Here is a 17,203-nt window from a genome sequence, read left to right as displayed (position 1 = left end):
TTTACACCCTGGTATTTCTATTCTCTAGATCAGCGACCACAAAATTACACAACTATTCATTCCTCTGGGGCTTTTTTTTTTTTTTTCCTTCTGCTAACGCAGCAATATTCTCCAGTCCTTGGGATGGAGTTGGCCATATGAGGAGGGAAAGCTCTTCAGTCCTGCTGGAAATTCACTGTGACCAGTGTCGTTGCTCCCAATTGGGTTTAAGTAAGATTGGAATCAAATCTGACCTTTTCAATCACACACTGAGGCTTCCCAGCACTATAAACATGTCAGCATATTTCCAAGTTTGGGTTACATTTTAAGTATATCTGGTTGGAAAAAAAATAAAATAAAAGAATAAAACAAACCAGTGAAATTGCATTAAGTGTAAAAGAATGAAGGTTATAAAGCACAACAATCTCCTATCTCAGACGGGCTTGATTTTTCTGTTGGAATGCAGATCTAACCTTCTAGCCCATGTGTCGTTTTTTTTTTTTAAATTTGTATGACTTGTCTCATTTATTTACTTATCAAAAGTTATGATCAGACTCTTGAGAGATCCAACCTGCATTAAACATGAAACATTCAAGTACTTGTTTTCCTTCTATGGTCTGAGTATCCAAATTCTATGTTCTAACTCTGGCAATATTTTATTCAAAGTTTCCTTTGGTATTTGGTTAGTAAATGTTTCTCTTTCAACACAGCGGCTTTCAGTCCTGGTTTCCTGGGGAAATGGAGCTTATGCAATCACTTCGTACGTGTTCATGTCTGTCTCTGTCCCCTCCCGGTAATTTTTGAGCCTCTTGGCCAAAATCAAGCCAAACTTGACAAAAAGATCAAAATCTCACAAATGATCACATTCCTGTGCATTTTGTGAAAAGAGGCACTGAGGAAGAGAGAGGCTGTAGGTAGGAACATCTCACCTTTGGGAAAAGCAGTGTGTTTATTCATGCTCTATTAGAAGTCAGAGAAGCCACACAGCTGAGACCTCTCAGACAACCAACAGCAGGAAAACAACTTCAGCTGGAGTTTGCAGTCAGCCATCAGACACAAATCTGCAGGGAAAGCGGCTTTATTGATGTAGTGCTCACAAAAATACTTTTACTTTAGGCACAGGCAGTCCGCATGCTCTCAGGTTCTTGTGTTTTTATTTTTTATTTTTGCAAGCAGCACTTTAAGTCTCCTCTCCTCCCAGCACACATCAATATTTTTTTCTGAATGCAGTCTTGGTTATAGAACCAAAACAGACGAAAACAAAGGTATCCACTTTCACAGTACCACCTTCAGAAACAAAATATTATATCCCTCACAAATTCTCACCTGGACTCTTTCAAAATGTCAGGACTGAGTAACTTACCAGTGTATATATAGAGGTTCTGCCTCAGGAAGGTGAATAAAAATGAGGTTCTGATATGTACTGTTTTAGAGGAGACCTGAGAAGAGACCTATGGTGAACATTCAGGATATATGTGTTTTCATTACCACTGATAATTGCATCTGAAGTATTTTACTGAGATGGTAATGAAGATAATAAACTACATTTCATGTCCCGGAGAGTGTTGACTGCAATTCCTGTTAGCATTAGTAATCAGTTTTACTAAATTGGAAGCGTTGTGATTTTGTTTTCTGATTTCACTTGAAATATCATTCTTTGCCAACACAAAAGGCAGTCCTGAGGTAAAGAAAAGGAATGGGACATAAGAGGTAATGTATCAGAGCAGGTCACTTCCCTCAGCTCTGTCCTTTGTGGTCAATGTCCACCTTGCTCCATCCCTGCCTTGTGAGATGAAACTTTCCACCCTCTTCTGAGGCAACCACAGAGAAGAATCACCGTTTACTTCTAGCCTTCTTCATCCAACATCTTTCTCCTGTCAACATTTGGTGCAGACGGGATGATACAGGCTTGCTTTCAACCTGAGGAAAAGGAGCAGAACTGGCTGCCCTGGAAGAAGGCCCTGAGCCCACGCACTCAGAAAAAGGGTTGGTCAAGGCCCAACTGTTGATGTCTACCTTGATCCAAGAGCAGGAAGCGGGCAGTTCCCCTGTGGCTGCAAGTGGCTTTCTTGTGGGCCTGGGAACACTCAACCAAAGGAAACAGTAAATGTTTTTCTTCTTACATCAAGCAATAAAATGGTTCACAGGGTCTGGCAGTACTTCTTTCTCTTTAACATGGCTTTGGTCCATCTCCCTTTAATCACGCCTGAAATTGTTGAGTCCACGAGCAACTTCTGGCCTGCACACATTCAGCCAGGGCAGGCTTCCTGAAGGGAATCTGGAGGAGGAGGACTTGTTTCAGGACACTGAGGGAGACAGACACAGCAAAAGAATGGGGAAGGAATGAGGAGAAGATCCCCACGTTGGATCCATAGGACTGCTCCTGAGGCTGCATTAGTTATTCCTGGTTTTAAGCCCCAAAATAAATAAATAAATAAATAAATAAATAAATAAAATAAAAATAGAGTGTAATATCAGTACACTCCATAACTGGAAAAAAAAATGTAGCCAGCATGTTTGTTTGTTTGTTTGTTTTAAAGGAAAGCTGAAAATGAAACATACATCCATCTGCCTTGAAAAACATCCAGTTTTACTGAGATGGTTGCACCTATTATTCACAAGTAGGAATTCAGTTTGATGTTAGTAACACTGTGAGATGCCAAAAATGAAAACTCTTCACCATGTTCCACAAATTCATTTTCTTCCCTAATACTGTCATGATACCTACTCCTTACCTGACAAGGGAGAAGTTTGCTGTCTCACAGTCCAGTAGGGTCTAGCTTGACTTTGGGTATCATAGGCCAAGGACTTTGGGGACTGAGTAGTGAATCAAAGGGCCTTTCTCACTCTGTTCCTACTCCAGTCCTACTTGAGACAGTTGTTCCTTTCTGCTGGGTCACCAGCTATAGTCGATAGGTTTGCAGAGCTAAGGACTGTTGTTTAGAGCCTATCATAACACAGTTTCAATCCCTTCAGTCTACAATACAGTAGGAACTATTTTAGCTTCAGTGAAGCTGTCCTCCCTCTTCCCACAGGGGTCTTCAGCTCCATGGGGGCTGCTCTCCATCATTCTCACTCTCGCTACCTGACCTCCATTCTGTTTATCACAACGTTGCCCTCACATCTCATACTTGTCCTTTGGGGCACCTCACAGGAACACCTCTCAGAACAAGTGCAAGTGCTCAGCTTTAAAGGAAGAACCTGGAATTTCAAGCAACCGTGGTCATTTTTGACCATTAAATTCCAGCTTGATTTGGTAATATTTTTTTTCTGCTGCCTTTTTCAACCTGATCTGTTTACCTTTTCAGTCTCAAATGCATCTCTCTGCCATGACGTCCTTACCTCCTAGTGGCAGCCCACGAGTGACTGGCTGGCTGCACTCCCAGCACCTCACTGAGCAGGAATCAGCATGGAGCCAGGAAAATGCACAGCTCGCCCCCACACCTGAATACCCTTGTAGGTAGCTAGTTTTCTTTATTTTCAGTTACTTCAAGTTGTTGCTGGCCATGAAGGTGAGGGGTCTCCCAGGAAAGCCACCTTTCTCTTTGCAGAGAGGGGAGTGTTGTCCCCATCGTGTGTCACTTCCCAGAGGCACCTCAAGAAAAAAATCTCTGGTCCATTTCAGGCCTCAAGGTTGCTGCTGAGACCAGAAGTAAGGTGTCCAAATTAGGAAATCTTTAATGTGTTAAAAGTCTCTTAGCTTTATTCATTCACCACATGCTGGATCAGACGTACCTAGGGGATGTGTCCAGCCAGGTGATAGAGAGGGCTTGCATCCCATAGGGATCAGTGCAGTGCTGGAGTGCAGCTTCTGGCAAGGGACCTCCTTGGGTGGGAGTCACTACAACCCCTCTCCTTCTTCAGGACCCCAGGCTTGTCGGCTGTTGGAGCAGGGAAAGACCTGGGCTATTTGCAAGGCTAAGGTACTGAGCCTCTAGCAAGTGGACACAGAAGCTGAAGAAGGGTAATGTGAGAGGGAGGGAGGCAAGGGAATATGTCTGAGGCACAGTCAGAGGGAAAGAAGGGCTGGAAGAGACACATGGGGACCTCCTGTTCCTCCCTTGCTCCAAGGCACAAACCATATTAACTAAACTCTTCCTGACAGATGTTTGTCTAACCTTGTCTTAATAGCCTCCAGGGATCGAGGCTCTTCCTTCCAGCCACCCTCCAGCAAATTACTCCAGGCCTTCACTGTTCTCAGAGCTAGAACATTAAGTCTAATGTCTGACTTAAATGTCTCTTGCTGCAGCATAAGTCCACTATTCCTTGGACACAGGGGAAGAATTATTTCTTTCCTTTTTATTGAAGCATTTAACCTGTTTCAAGACAACAATCATTTTCTCTGCTGCAGCCTTCTCTCCTTTCCTGATTCTCCCACTCTTTGCCTGGGCATCACAATTTCCAACTCCCTGATCATCTCTACTACCCTGCTTTAATTTCTGAGCTGCCCAAAACCTGGAATATCACTGGGACTAGAAGGAGACCTCCTGTTTACACACATGCAAGACCTTACTTCTCTTCCCTGCTGTTATTTCCCTGTGTTAGTCTTCCTATGGTAAAGGCAGGTTAATCCTGTTTCCTTATCCTCGGAGGAAAAAAAAAAAGTCAGTGTTGCCAATACAACTGAGGATCCTGAGCCAACCCCATGCCTAGTATTGTCCTGAACTCCCCTGTGAAATGACTCTTTCACAGGCTATCTCCAGTTTTGTTTTGTTTTTAAACCCAGACTTGCATAATCAGCAGATGTAGCTCACAAAGGAAGATTTTAAAAGATCCCAGAAGCCCCACTCCAGATATTCTTCCAGAGCAAGAGAGCAGCATGGATATCACCTCACCGCCCGCCCCCCCCCCGCCCCAAGATAACTCTCCTACCAGATAACCACCACACTAATGTATTTTAATCTGGCCTAAATTCCCAACTCATTTTGGCAAATTTCATGTAAGACAGTGCCAGAAGCTTTACCATGGTCAAATCACATCACAGCAACTTCGTCATCTTCTGTGGTACATACTCTGTCTCCCATATCCTCAAGTTCTGTCACAGATCTAGCACTCTTCTAACCATGTTTTGTTTCAGAACAACATATGCTTGGTGTTGCCAAGCTCGTTCTGATCTTAAAGTATTTGGAAATGGTCTGTTCTACTTTTTGTATCAATATGTCTTTAGGCGTCAAAGGCAGACTGATAGGTTAATAATTTCTTAGCACTTTCTTTCTCCTCTGCATCAACAGTCCCATGTCTACCTTTTTCTCTCTTAAGCCTCACATATTCTTCAAGATGGTGGCTGGCTGGCTGTAGCCAGCTCTCTGATTTGAACAAAAATTCCATCTTTTCAAAGAACACCCTTAGTCTGCCTTTTGCTTATTGTAGGCTGAATTCTTTCTTCCCACTCATGGGTGTTAGTGTATTAGTCATTGGCTCATAGCATGTTTTAGTGAAGGCTGAGATGTGAAGGGCATTAACCTCTTCAGCCCTCTAGGCATTATTAGGTTTCCTTTCTCACTAAGTGGAGGACCAGCTTCTCCCTTGGTCTTCCTCTCTGCTGAAATATTAATAGGACACTCTCTGTTACCTCTCATGTCCCTTGCCAGTTGTTCATTTTTTGCTTTAGGCTTTATGATTTTGTCCATACATGCTCCAGCAATTCTTTTATCTGCATCCTTAGTAAACTGACCTAGTTTCTACCTCTTGCATGTCCTCGTGGACCATCTGTCTGATGTATGTAATTGCCAGCCGTTACCAGCACAGGCTGTGTTTCACCTCCAGTCTGGAAAGTGGGGGAACTGGGATCATTTACCAACTCATTCTCACTAGGATGAAGTTACAAAGAAGAAAATGTTGTAAGATCATTGTTTCTGTGAGGAAACTGGAGAGTAAACTCAGTGTTGCACTTGTCTGGAGAACCAGATGCCTAAGAAAGAGTTGTGCCATCAAATGGCAACAGCTATCAACCCGTTGTGTTCAATTATCCATGCCCCTTATTTACACACTCTTCTTGAAAACAGAAAGAGGAGAAATTGTGAAATGGAATAAGATATTAAATATATTGATGTCCATGAATCCTCTCCTGGCTTTTCTTTAAAGGTCTGTTTTAGAAAAAGTCAAAATGGCAGCACACGTACCAAAAAGCCCAAAGCCTGCATTTCTTTTGCCATCTCCTCTTCAAGCATTCCTGGGAGCTGCATGTGGGATATGCTTACTGAGGGATAGCTGCTTCCACTGTACTTTCCTATGGAGAAGCACGGTGAAGGAAGTGCTGGAGAAAATTATCTGTTGTTTGAGTTATTGTCATGAATGATAAAACAGATGTTTCATATGCATGAACTTCTTGTGATCTTGGGCTGCAGGCTCAAGAAATGTGAAATCCTATTACAGCATGGAACAAGGAGTTGTAGTGGGCATTTAAGTCCCAAATCTAGCTCTTGATGAAACAGTTTTTTCCACAGCTTATCCCTTAAACCACACACGTGCTAGTCCTCACACATCGAGTAGCATTTCTGTACCCATTCTTACCTAAAGTGAGACATTTGGCAAATTATTTGGAAAACTCTATAAAATATATATTCCTGCTTCCACAGCTAATACTATGCCCAGTGCCCATCAGTGCAATAGAAGCTTTCTGGGCATGATTGTTTCTGTTGCCTTCTCCCAGGAGAGAATATTTACTCTTACACCTACCATTAGTATGCCATAGGCTTTGCAAGAGAAAATGCGTCACATAATTTGCACTACCCCAGAGACACAAAGCAGCTACAAAGCAAGCTAAAGCAATTTATAATTGCTCTGCTTCCCCAGAGCAACATTAAGGATTTGGAATGCCCTGAAGAATCTGCCATTTACAGAGTAGTTTTGTTGCATAAAAGACATCCTTAAAATCACAGACAGAATACTGAAAGGGATTTTGGACATCACTGAGGTGGGCTCAAGGTTAGAGATAGATCACAACAGATGATGTTTGCTTACGTGTTTTTTAAGACTGAAGTTGATTACCTAACCTATCTCTGGAGACCGAACTGCACATGCAGGAAGGCTAAGGTCTCAGAATAGACTTACACACCAAATCCTCAGTCTATTCTTTCTGTTTGCTCTATGATTTTCATACCTACTGTAGAGTAGCTGACAGGAAACAGCACTGGAGACAGCAGCAAAACACTCTTTTCTCAGCAGTCCCTGGGACTTGAACCAGGACTCACAAACTTTTGGTCTTGTCCCCCTATTGTGACCTCACACTTGGGAACCAGGCAAAGCCTTCCTCCAGCTGCACTGGTGGAAAAGAATGATGCCTGATTGACAGAGGCCTCTCAGGTGGGTCTGAGCACATGTAGCAGAGCTAAATATCTAAGATCAACCACAGATTATGTGATTGCTGTATTCTCTCTTTGTAAACATGAATGAAATGTGATGCAGTTTTGCTATGACTGGCTCTGACTGAGAGTAGTTAGTCCCTTGAAGCACTCACTCATATTCACCCTACTAATCATGAGGTTAGGGAAATATTGCTTGAAAGATGTGGTAATGACATAGAGCCTGGCACAAGCAGAAAAATATTGCTTTGTTTTAGGAAATATTGTCACTATCCCATAAATACAGCTTATCTGCATAGTCTCTGCCTTAGCACATATGGGCCATGGAGAGGAAATTATATTACATCATCACATTGTCATGTGCATTTGGCAGGAATTCTGAGTGTAAATCCTTAACTTCACGATCAGACGAGTGGAGAAAGAAACAAGTGTCAGGTAGAGCTGTGTGAAGGTAGAAAGTTTAATTTTTAATAACTTCTTATCTGAAACAGATAGTGCAATGATTGAAATATAAGCCCTTCTTCCCCCAGCATGGCCAAAGTTTCTAATGTGATGAAGTCCTCTGCATGTGTTGAAATGGTTTGTTTGGCTGTGTCAGAGAGAGAGAGAGAGAGAGCTAATTTAATGAAGTAACAGACATAGCAACACATGCCACAGCACTACATTCAGTTTGGCTCTATATGCTACCTACAGCAAAGTCTTCAGCAATAGCATTAAGGGAAGATCTGTGAGACCACGAAAGGTAGGATTCATCAAATATGCCATTGTAGGAGGTAGACCTGAGCTGGCTGTCTGGCCTCCCATGATAGCCAGTTGAGTCAGTGGAGCTTATGGTTCAGTTTATCTACTCACATATAGGTGTGCTTCAGGAGGTGAAACCACTTCCTAAACTCCTGCAGTACTGAATGGCTTTCCATTGACCATAAAGGGAGCCTGGGTTTGTTTGGTCATGGACTTCCTGCAGAGACGTACACTACATGATGACAAACCCACTCACTAAATTCTACAAGAATCTGCAGTAGTCATTCTTCCATAGAAGTGCATAGGGTTTTTCATTTGTTTGTTTTGTCTGTTTCTTTATATTATCTACTTATTTATTTATCTATCTGTTTTAGTAGGAAATTTGCTACGTGGTTCAAGTGCAGCGCTGATGGATATGCAATGTTAGATGCATACACTAAGGTCTGAGGGACCATCCTGGTTTGATATGCCGGACTGCCACCATTAGACTAAGACAGACAGACTGAAAAGAGAAGAGAAAAAAAATATGGAGGAGCTGTCATATACCTTTCTTCTTGCAGAAGCAGGCCCCGGGCCAGAGCTGCAGCCCGTGGAGAGGAGCCCACGCAGGAGCAGGGGGTCTGGGGGGAGCTGACACCCATGAGGGACCCGTGCTGGAGCAGTTTGCTCCTGGGGGATGGACCCCATGGGACGGAGCCGTGTGGGAGCAGTTCCTGAAGAGCTGCTGCCTGTGGGCAGCCCCCACAGGCTCAGTTTGGGAAGGACGGCATCCCGTGGGAGGGACCCCATGGAGCAGGGGCAGAGAGGGACCGTGAGGGAGCAGCAGAGACAAAGCGTCAGGGACTGACGGCAGCTCCCATTCTCCATTCCCCTGCAGAAGAGGATGGATGGGGGAACGTGTTTTTAGTTTGCTGTTGCTTTCTCACTGTTCTAGCTTGTTAGCAATAGTCGATAAATTATATTAATCTCCTTATGCTGAATTTGGTTTGCCCTTGATGACAATTACTGAGTGATCTCCCTGTCCTTATCTCAACCCTTGAGCCCTTTGCATCATATTTTCTCCCCTTTCATTTTGAGGAGGGGGGGTGAGAGAGTGGTGTGGTGGAGCTCAGCTGCCCAGCAGGGTAAAACCACCACAATGGTAACATAAATACCTTGTGCATTATCAGCAACAACAACAAAAAAATGACTACTTTTACAGGATTTAAGATGGCCTTCCTTGTTTCCTGTGAATTGTAAAGTCACAAATATCACCCAGTTGTCTGCAATCAGTTCACGTTAAAGGGTCATCTTGAAAAGCATCCAGCCATGGCTAGATATTTACTAGTCTGCCAAACTTTGTGTGATTTGGAAACTTTAAATTCAACCCCATTTTACTGAGAAATAAATTGGATTTTTTTTTTTTTTTACAAATCTCTCTGAAAGAAGACCTATTGCTTGACAAAGTACACTTATGGAAAAAAAAAAAAAAAAAGTTAAATAGCTGTCAGGAAAATGGCTCTTTAATCCATCCAAAAATGTACTTTGATATTGCAGAGAGCACATTTTATTTTATTTTATGTAGAATATTATGTGCTACTAAAAACCTTTGCAAACATTTCTTGAGTATATTCAAGCTATACAGTCTCTTTAATCAGTCAGTTTTCTGGCATATGCAAATGTCAGTTTTGTTAGATAAGAGCTGTTTCCGTATCAACATGTCATTAATTGTAGTCCTAGTGTTTAACCTCCATTGATTTATGGAGATGTCTCTTTTTGATACAAATGGCTGGTTAGCTTTCATCCTACCTTTGCATTGTCTTGTTTGTTCTCAGAAAATATTGGCACAGAATTAACATTTTCCCAGTCATCTGTAATTTCCCCATTATTGTAAAACTAAAAGGAAACACCAGGAAACCAGAGACTGCATCAGCTTCACTTTAAGATGCCCTAGTCAAAGTTATCCAGGCCTGCTGATTTCAAAAAGAGTTGTTTCATGTCCTCCTGAACCACTAAAGGCTCAGAAAGTAGACTATCAACAACATGTGATCATGTATCATTCTGCTTGTTTCCAAACATAGATTAGAAGCACGCTACTACTATTGCTACTATCATTTAATTTGTTCCTGATATACTTAAAAAAACCTCTCTTCCTGTCTTTGGTCTTGCCAGCTCTGGATAGCGTCTGTTGTCTTCAGCTTCCCTTATCAATTGCTTAATTGAAGAGAAATCACAAAGCAGATTTCCATCCCTCTCATTTGTTACTCTTATTTTTAAATTATTTCCACTTGTTGCCTTTAGTTACCAAATGGACTTTTAACTAAAACCATCTGGTTTTTTTCCTTTCTTATTTTTCTTTTCTTTTTTTTTCCTTTTCCTTTTTTTTTTTTCCTTTCCCTTTTTCCTGATGTTCTGATGCAATCTTCATAAATAAGATCCAATGTTATTCCTGTTAACACTTAATGTTCTTTCTTTTAACTCATTTTAGTGCACTTATGGTTGCAAGCTACACATTTATAGGCAAACTTCACTGCTTCCATTTCAGGGTAATGCTGAACAAATGATTAAAAGAGTTTGAAACTTCAGTAGGAGAGTCCTAATGTACGGACAGACTTATCTGTGAATATCAAATAAGTAAATAGACAAATATAAAATAAAAACAAGTGCAGGTGATCAGGAGTAGTCAGCGTGGATTGAACAAGAGGAAATCATGTTTAACTAATTTTATAGCCTTCTATGATGAGATGACTAGCTGGGTAGATGAGGGGAGAGCGGTGGATGTGGTCTAATTTGACTTCAGCAAGGCTTTCGACACTGTCTCCCATAGCATCCTCACAGACAAGCTCAGGAAGTGTGGCCTAGATGAGTGGATGGTGAGGTGGATAGGCAATTGGCTGGATGGAAGAGCTCAGAGGGTTGTGCTTAGTGGTGCAGAATCTAGCTGGAGGCCTGTAGCTAGTGGTGTTCCCCAGGGGTCACTACTCAGTCCAGTGTTGTTCAACGTATGCATCAACAAACTAGACGATGGAACGGAGTGCACCCTCAGCAAGTTTGTTGATGACACAAAGCTGGGAGGAGTGACTGATACCCCAGAGGGCTGTGCTGCCATTCAGAGGGACCTCGACAGGCTGGAGAGATGGGCCGAGAGGAACCTCATGAAGTTCAACACGGGCAAGTGCAGGGTCCTGCACCTGGGTAGGAATAACCTCATGTACCAGTACAGGCTGGGGGCTGACCTGCCCTTGTGGCCAAGAAGGCCAACGGTATCCTGGGGTGCATTCGGAAGAGTGTTGCCAGCAGGTCAAGGGAGGTGATCCTGCCCCTCAGCTCTGGTGAGGCTATACCTGAAGTATTGTGTCCAGTTCTGGGCTCCCCGGTATATGAGGGACACGGAACTACTGGAACAAGTTCAGAAGAGTGCTACTAAGATGATTAGGGGACTGAAGCACCTGTTGTATGAGGACAGGCTGAGAGAGCTGAGCCTGTTTAGCCTGGAAGAGAGAAGACTGAGGGGAGACCTCATCAATGTGTATAAATATCTGAGAGGAGGGTGTCGAGGGGATGGAGCAGTTTCAGTTGTGCCAGTGACAGGACGAGAGGCAACGGACACAAACTGAAGCACAGGAGGTTCTGGCTCAATATGAGGGGGCACTTCTTTACTGTGAGGTGCCAGAGCACTGGGACAGGTCATCCAAAGAGGTTGTGGAGTCTGCTTCTCTGGAGATATTGAAAACCCATGTGGATGCCATCCTGTGCAATGTGCTCTAGGTGATCCTGCTCGACAGGGGGGTTGGACTAGATGATCTTCAGAGGTCCCTTCCAACCTCAGCCATTCTGTAATTCTGCAATTAATATATCGACAATTTTGTTAAAGCACCTCCATGATGACATCAGAGTAGTAGACTAAGCACCAGCTCTGTTACTGGGAGAATTATGGCATAGGTTGACCTCTACCACTGCCTGGCTAAGTGGCTGCTGTCAACATTTTTCCTCTCTATTTGTCCTTATAGGTAACAATAAGGAAAGAAGAGGTAGCAATAAGAAAAATGTATAGTAAATATCTACACCCAAGAAGAATTCAGTGGAGGTTGCAGATGCAGTCATAAATCTGGTATTACTAACTTTTTAAAGACTTAATTTGCAACAAAGTAATTTGCTCCTATGAGTGTTGCCTCTTGTTTGTTTGTTGTTGTTTTTAATATGCTGTTTCCCATGGATTAGTGTTTTTTTACCGAGGGAAGAAAGTTGCTTTCTTTTCCTACATCTTTGTTTGTTTGCTTGGTTTTTTAATTTGCTGCTCCCATGGATTCCTCCTTTTTTGTGGGATGCCAAGAATCCCACAATGTATTGCATCAGTCTCTGTACTATGTACCAGCACCACAGCTTCAACCACGTCTTCAGCGCCGCAGCGGAGAGCAGAGCTAGAGCTAATATTAACCACTAGCAGGAAGTGTCTGTCGGCCACAGCCAGCCAGGTGTTGAGAAGCGCTCTGCTGCTGAGGCTGATGTGGTAGGCACAGGTGAGTTTACAGAGAGATCTTGTCTTTCCCCTTTTACCCACTCTTTTATGTCTCTGAACTACTGCCAGTGTGTTTTTACTGGCAGGGGCCCCGCTCTGTAAAGCATGAATACATATAGACGCAGATTCATACTCCAACACTGTAGAAGGCTCACAGTTTTCTTGAGAATCAGCCACGAAGGAAAAATGCTGATTTTGTTATGAATAAATGCAACTACAATATGGCTGGATTCCACACAACAAAGGAAAACAGGCAAATCTCTAGACTCTAGGCTTTCTTGCGGTGAAATTACAAAGGCTACCAGACAGCAAGGCTTTTTTGCATTTCTCAGAAAGATGAGAATAATTCAGGAAGTCTGCCGTGTCTTTATATCTCTCTCTCTCTGTGTTTTGACAAGGTCAACATAAATATTTGTGTTGCTCAGTTCTTAAGCTGGTTCACAGTTATGGATATTTCTGAGCGTGCTGTGAGCTACCAGCTCTGAAGACAATGCAGGAGACACAGGGACCAGAGGAGGAAAAATAATTTACCCCCTTGGAAGCTACGGAAATCTGTGGAGGATTCCTTTACGGATGATGGGATTGCTCCTGGCAGGTCACGCTCTTCTCTGTAGAGCAATCACTGGCTGATCTTTTGAGAGCTGAGTGACACCAGATGTGCTTTTCTACTCTGGAACACTTTTTAGGAAACTTAGAAATTGTGATCTCTGTAGTCATTCAAATTAATTGAAGATTGAACATTTGTATAGGAAACATGAACTCATGGCTGTATTTCATTACTGTCCTCAGCATTTTTATGAATAGTTTTTCTCCTGAAAATACCAGAAAATAAGTTTTTATTGCAAAATCTATTGAAAAGTTGCAAACAACATGTAATCAACTCAAAGTCCTATTTCCAGGCCATTTATTAGTTCCAGATTTATTATCTTGTGTTGATGATTTCACGGAGCAAGATGCAAAATATGAAAGGGCACCAGCACAGGTCAGCATGATCTACTGGTTGCCCCTAATCTCTGAGTGATGCGTTTGCCTATTTCTATACTTCTATAGCAAATCTTGGGAGATACAGCAAATCAGAGAGATACAATGTCAGATAACGTCCTCCAAAATTTAATTTTAAGTCTACTCCCTTATCATTAACATTGCCTAAATATTAATTCTTACTTGTGATTTTTTTTTTGGAGTGAACTAGCTCTTCATCCAACACAAAACCTGTCTTAATGGATAGTTCAGCTCAAGAATCCTTCCCAAAAAGCAGGATGGGTAAGACTCTAGGGTATGTGGCTGTCCCTGCCCTTGTCTTCTCCAACACAGGCAGTCCTCCAAGGCATGTCATGTATATCCTCAGATCCACGCCACCAAAACACCTCTGGGATTGTTATAGAGTGGTCCACAAATTGTTTTAGACTATTAAAACAAAAATAACTCACATAAATGGATAATGATGTCTTTCAGGCAACAGGCACACAATGCCTGTAGGAGACCAGTGCTAATTGCTACGCAGTGTGACATCTAGAAAGCACCAGACTGAATGATGTGGATACACATTCTCTGCACCATTTGGCTGTTGGCGCATGTTCACTCCCTGAATGGTTATAATACATACATTTAACAATACAAATGTTGCTTGAAGTGTCTTTGCCTTGGCTATGCAGCTTATAGTCTTTGTGCTTGACAGCTTTGTGTCCAATTCTTTAGGCCTAAGAAAGATTTTACCCTTCTGCTCTTCTTAAAATATTCAGAATAAACATTTTAAAGTTGAAATATCTAAACAACATGCTTCTATCCATCTCTAACACACACAAATAACCCACTTGACTTTTCGCTAAGCAGTCTTCCAGTGCTGTTGAATATACCAGTATCCATAAATGGCAAAAACACATTGGAATCCCCAGAAACTCTCCAAAAATAAAGAAATGATTGATACTATCACAATGTGTAATGGAAATGCTATTTGACATACATCATATGCCTTACACACTGCAAGAAGCATTCTCTGGTGCTTAAATCCCATTACTTCCCTTGGAAAAGGGTCATGGAATCAAACCCACAAACCTTATATTTAAATAACATTACAGGCCTGGCTATGACCCATGACTAGTAATGAGAATACTCAATTAAGGTTTCCAGTTTAACCCTAATTCACTCCACATTGCTTAACTATTACAGCATATGTCTCGTGTTGTGCTTACAGTGAGGTCTCTCAGGGATTGAAGAGTCTCTACACCCAAGCAGTTTGGATGAATTGAAAAGGTTTTACCTTAGTTCTTGAACTTTATTACTTCTGTGGCTTTCTGAGTTAACATTATTTAAATACTGCAATTTGATAGTATTATCTATTTTTTTGTTTTTCTGGCATTCAAATAATTCAAGGGCAACCTAACTAAAGCAACCTCTTTAGCAAAATTATGAGTCTGCTGCTTTCTTTTTCCTTCTATCACTATAAATTTTTTTCAGCAAGATGAAAGTATTTGAAGATAAGGCACTACAAAAAGGTCTTAGGAGGCAAAGCTTTCTCACAAGGTTACTAGGTGACTTTGGACATTCACTTAGGTCCAGATTTAGCCCATGTAGCTTTGATTCTAAGTTTCCTATATTATCAAAGGATAAGAAAGATAAACAGAAAATGAAGAAGTAGGGAAGTAGAGACTTTCTAAGAGAAGTTCATCCCACGTTAATGAGGATTGTCCAGGTGAACTGACTTCCTTTTTTTTTTTTTTTTTTTTTGGAAATTGAGGAAACTGTGTCCAGCTGTCATCCTGACTGAGGTGCTTCAGTCACCCTGACTGAAGTCAAATAGGATACACGTGTATACATATTTGGACATACATACCCAGGCAGCAGATCCTGAATTTGTAAATGGTTCATCAAATTCTGCATAGAAGTATGGCCTACCTTGAATTCCCATTGCAGGTTCTCTACTGCTTGTAACGCTATTCTGCAGGAAATCTTGGGACATTGTGCAGAGGCACAGCAGAGTTCTGCAGAGTGGCTCCAAGACTTACCTGCCTGACTCCAGGTATTTCTGTGATGACTGCTATATCCCAGAGAAGCATAACAGATAGCTGAAGACAAACTGAAGCTTCACAGCTGCAGTCCCTGTTAGTGTCTGGTTCACCTGGTCTGCTCTAAGATTACAATTTATTAACTAGATTCCCCCTGTTCATTGTAAATTATTATTTACCTCATGCATAGTTCTTCAATAATTAGCCAAGTAAATTTAATACAGTCTAAATGTGAGACACGTTTGCCTTTGAAAAGTTATTTCAGTACAATGTTGACTTTTATTGACAACAGCATTTATTTTTATTGGGATATTGTTTATCCTGTTTTTCATATCTTGCAACCTGATTAGAAGAGAGGCAGAAGACTGACCTTTCAGGCAATTAACCCTTGTCAGGCAATTAACCTTATCAAGGCAATTAACCTTATCAAGGCAATTAACCCTTATCCAGGCAATTAAGATGCAAAGCATATCCAGCCAAGCTGCAGAGCCACACACTGACTCTACCAGCCTTTTGCTAGTAGAGCACCTGTTTGTCCCAACACCCATCACCAACAGAACTGGAAACGGAGAGGAATGAATTGCAGGTGTAATGCAAATCTAGATGAACATGTTTGAAAGACAGCAGGGTCTATTCAACCTGCTCCTTGGTAGAGGGCAGCCCACTGACAGTGAGGGGCAAGATGGCTTGGATGGGTAAATTTTATCCCCTTTCACTGCTGTGCCAATATCCCTTTCCCATCCCAAACTGTGCTGAAGGAATTCAGGAACACGATTTCATTTTTTTTTCCTCCACCTGCATATAAACAGACACTAGGAAGAGAGGGATTCTGCAACAAGCGAATTTAAAGATGTCAGATTGTCCATAACTGCAGAAATGACAGTCTTTCTTTTCCAACGTCTCTGTCAGTCAATAAACTCACTGCCCTTCTCCAGGAAAAAGAAAATAATAAAATAAAATAAAATAAAATAAAATAAAATAAAATAAAATAAAATAAAATAAAATAAAATAAAATAAAATAAAATAAAATAAAATAAAATAAAATAAAATAAATAAAATAAAATAAAATAATGGATATTGCTCTGCAGCACACTTCCTACAAAACTGCCTCTATATCCTCCTAGGTATTTTCCATACCCAAGTTTTGTTACTCTCTGAACACTTATTTGCTCTCTAGGCACTATCATCTCATAGATTGGCTTTAGTAAAGGAAAAAATATCAAAATAATCCCCAAGAAAAAAAAACTAAACCAGAGGGGCTTCCCAAAACCAGGGGCATTTTTGCCTTTGCACAGGGAGGACACGCTTCAATAATAGAAGCTTGTTCCATTAGCAAGCACAACCTAGTGGACTACTGTTACACCCAAGATTATCATATCTTGGCTCTGGCAACTTCCTCGGTCAGCTGCTTGGCCTAACAGAGCCCTTTTGAGCCAAGAAACTAATTTCAAGTCTGAAGAGGTCTGTAAACCATGTCCACAGCAAGCAACAGACATGTAGCATATAGTTGCCCACATATGTCTCAAACTGACTTGGATATGTATCAAGAACTTTAATGTGGATTTGTTTTCCACAGATGAACCCTTAGGCCATGGACAAGCTGATTCTAACATCTGAAGGGGAGTGCTGATTGGCATGGGCCAAAACTCTACCACCATTTGTGCTAGCAATTAAAC

This window comes from Anser brachyrhynchus (assembly GCF_964034855.1).
Source record: "Anser brachyrhynchus genome assembly, chromosome: 2".
NCBI classification, from domain to species: Eukaryota; Metazoa; Chordata; class Aves; order Anseriformes; family Anatidae; genus Anser; species Anser brachyrhynchus.
Note: the sequence above shows the minus strand (reverse complement) of the source record.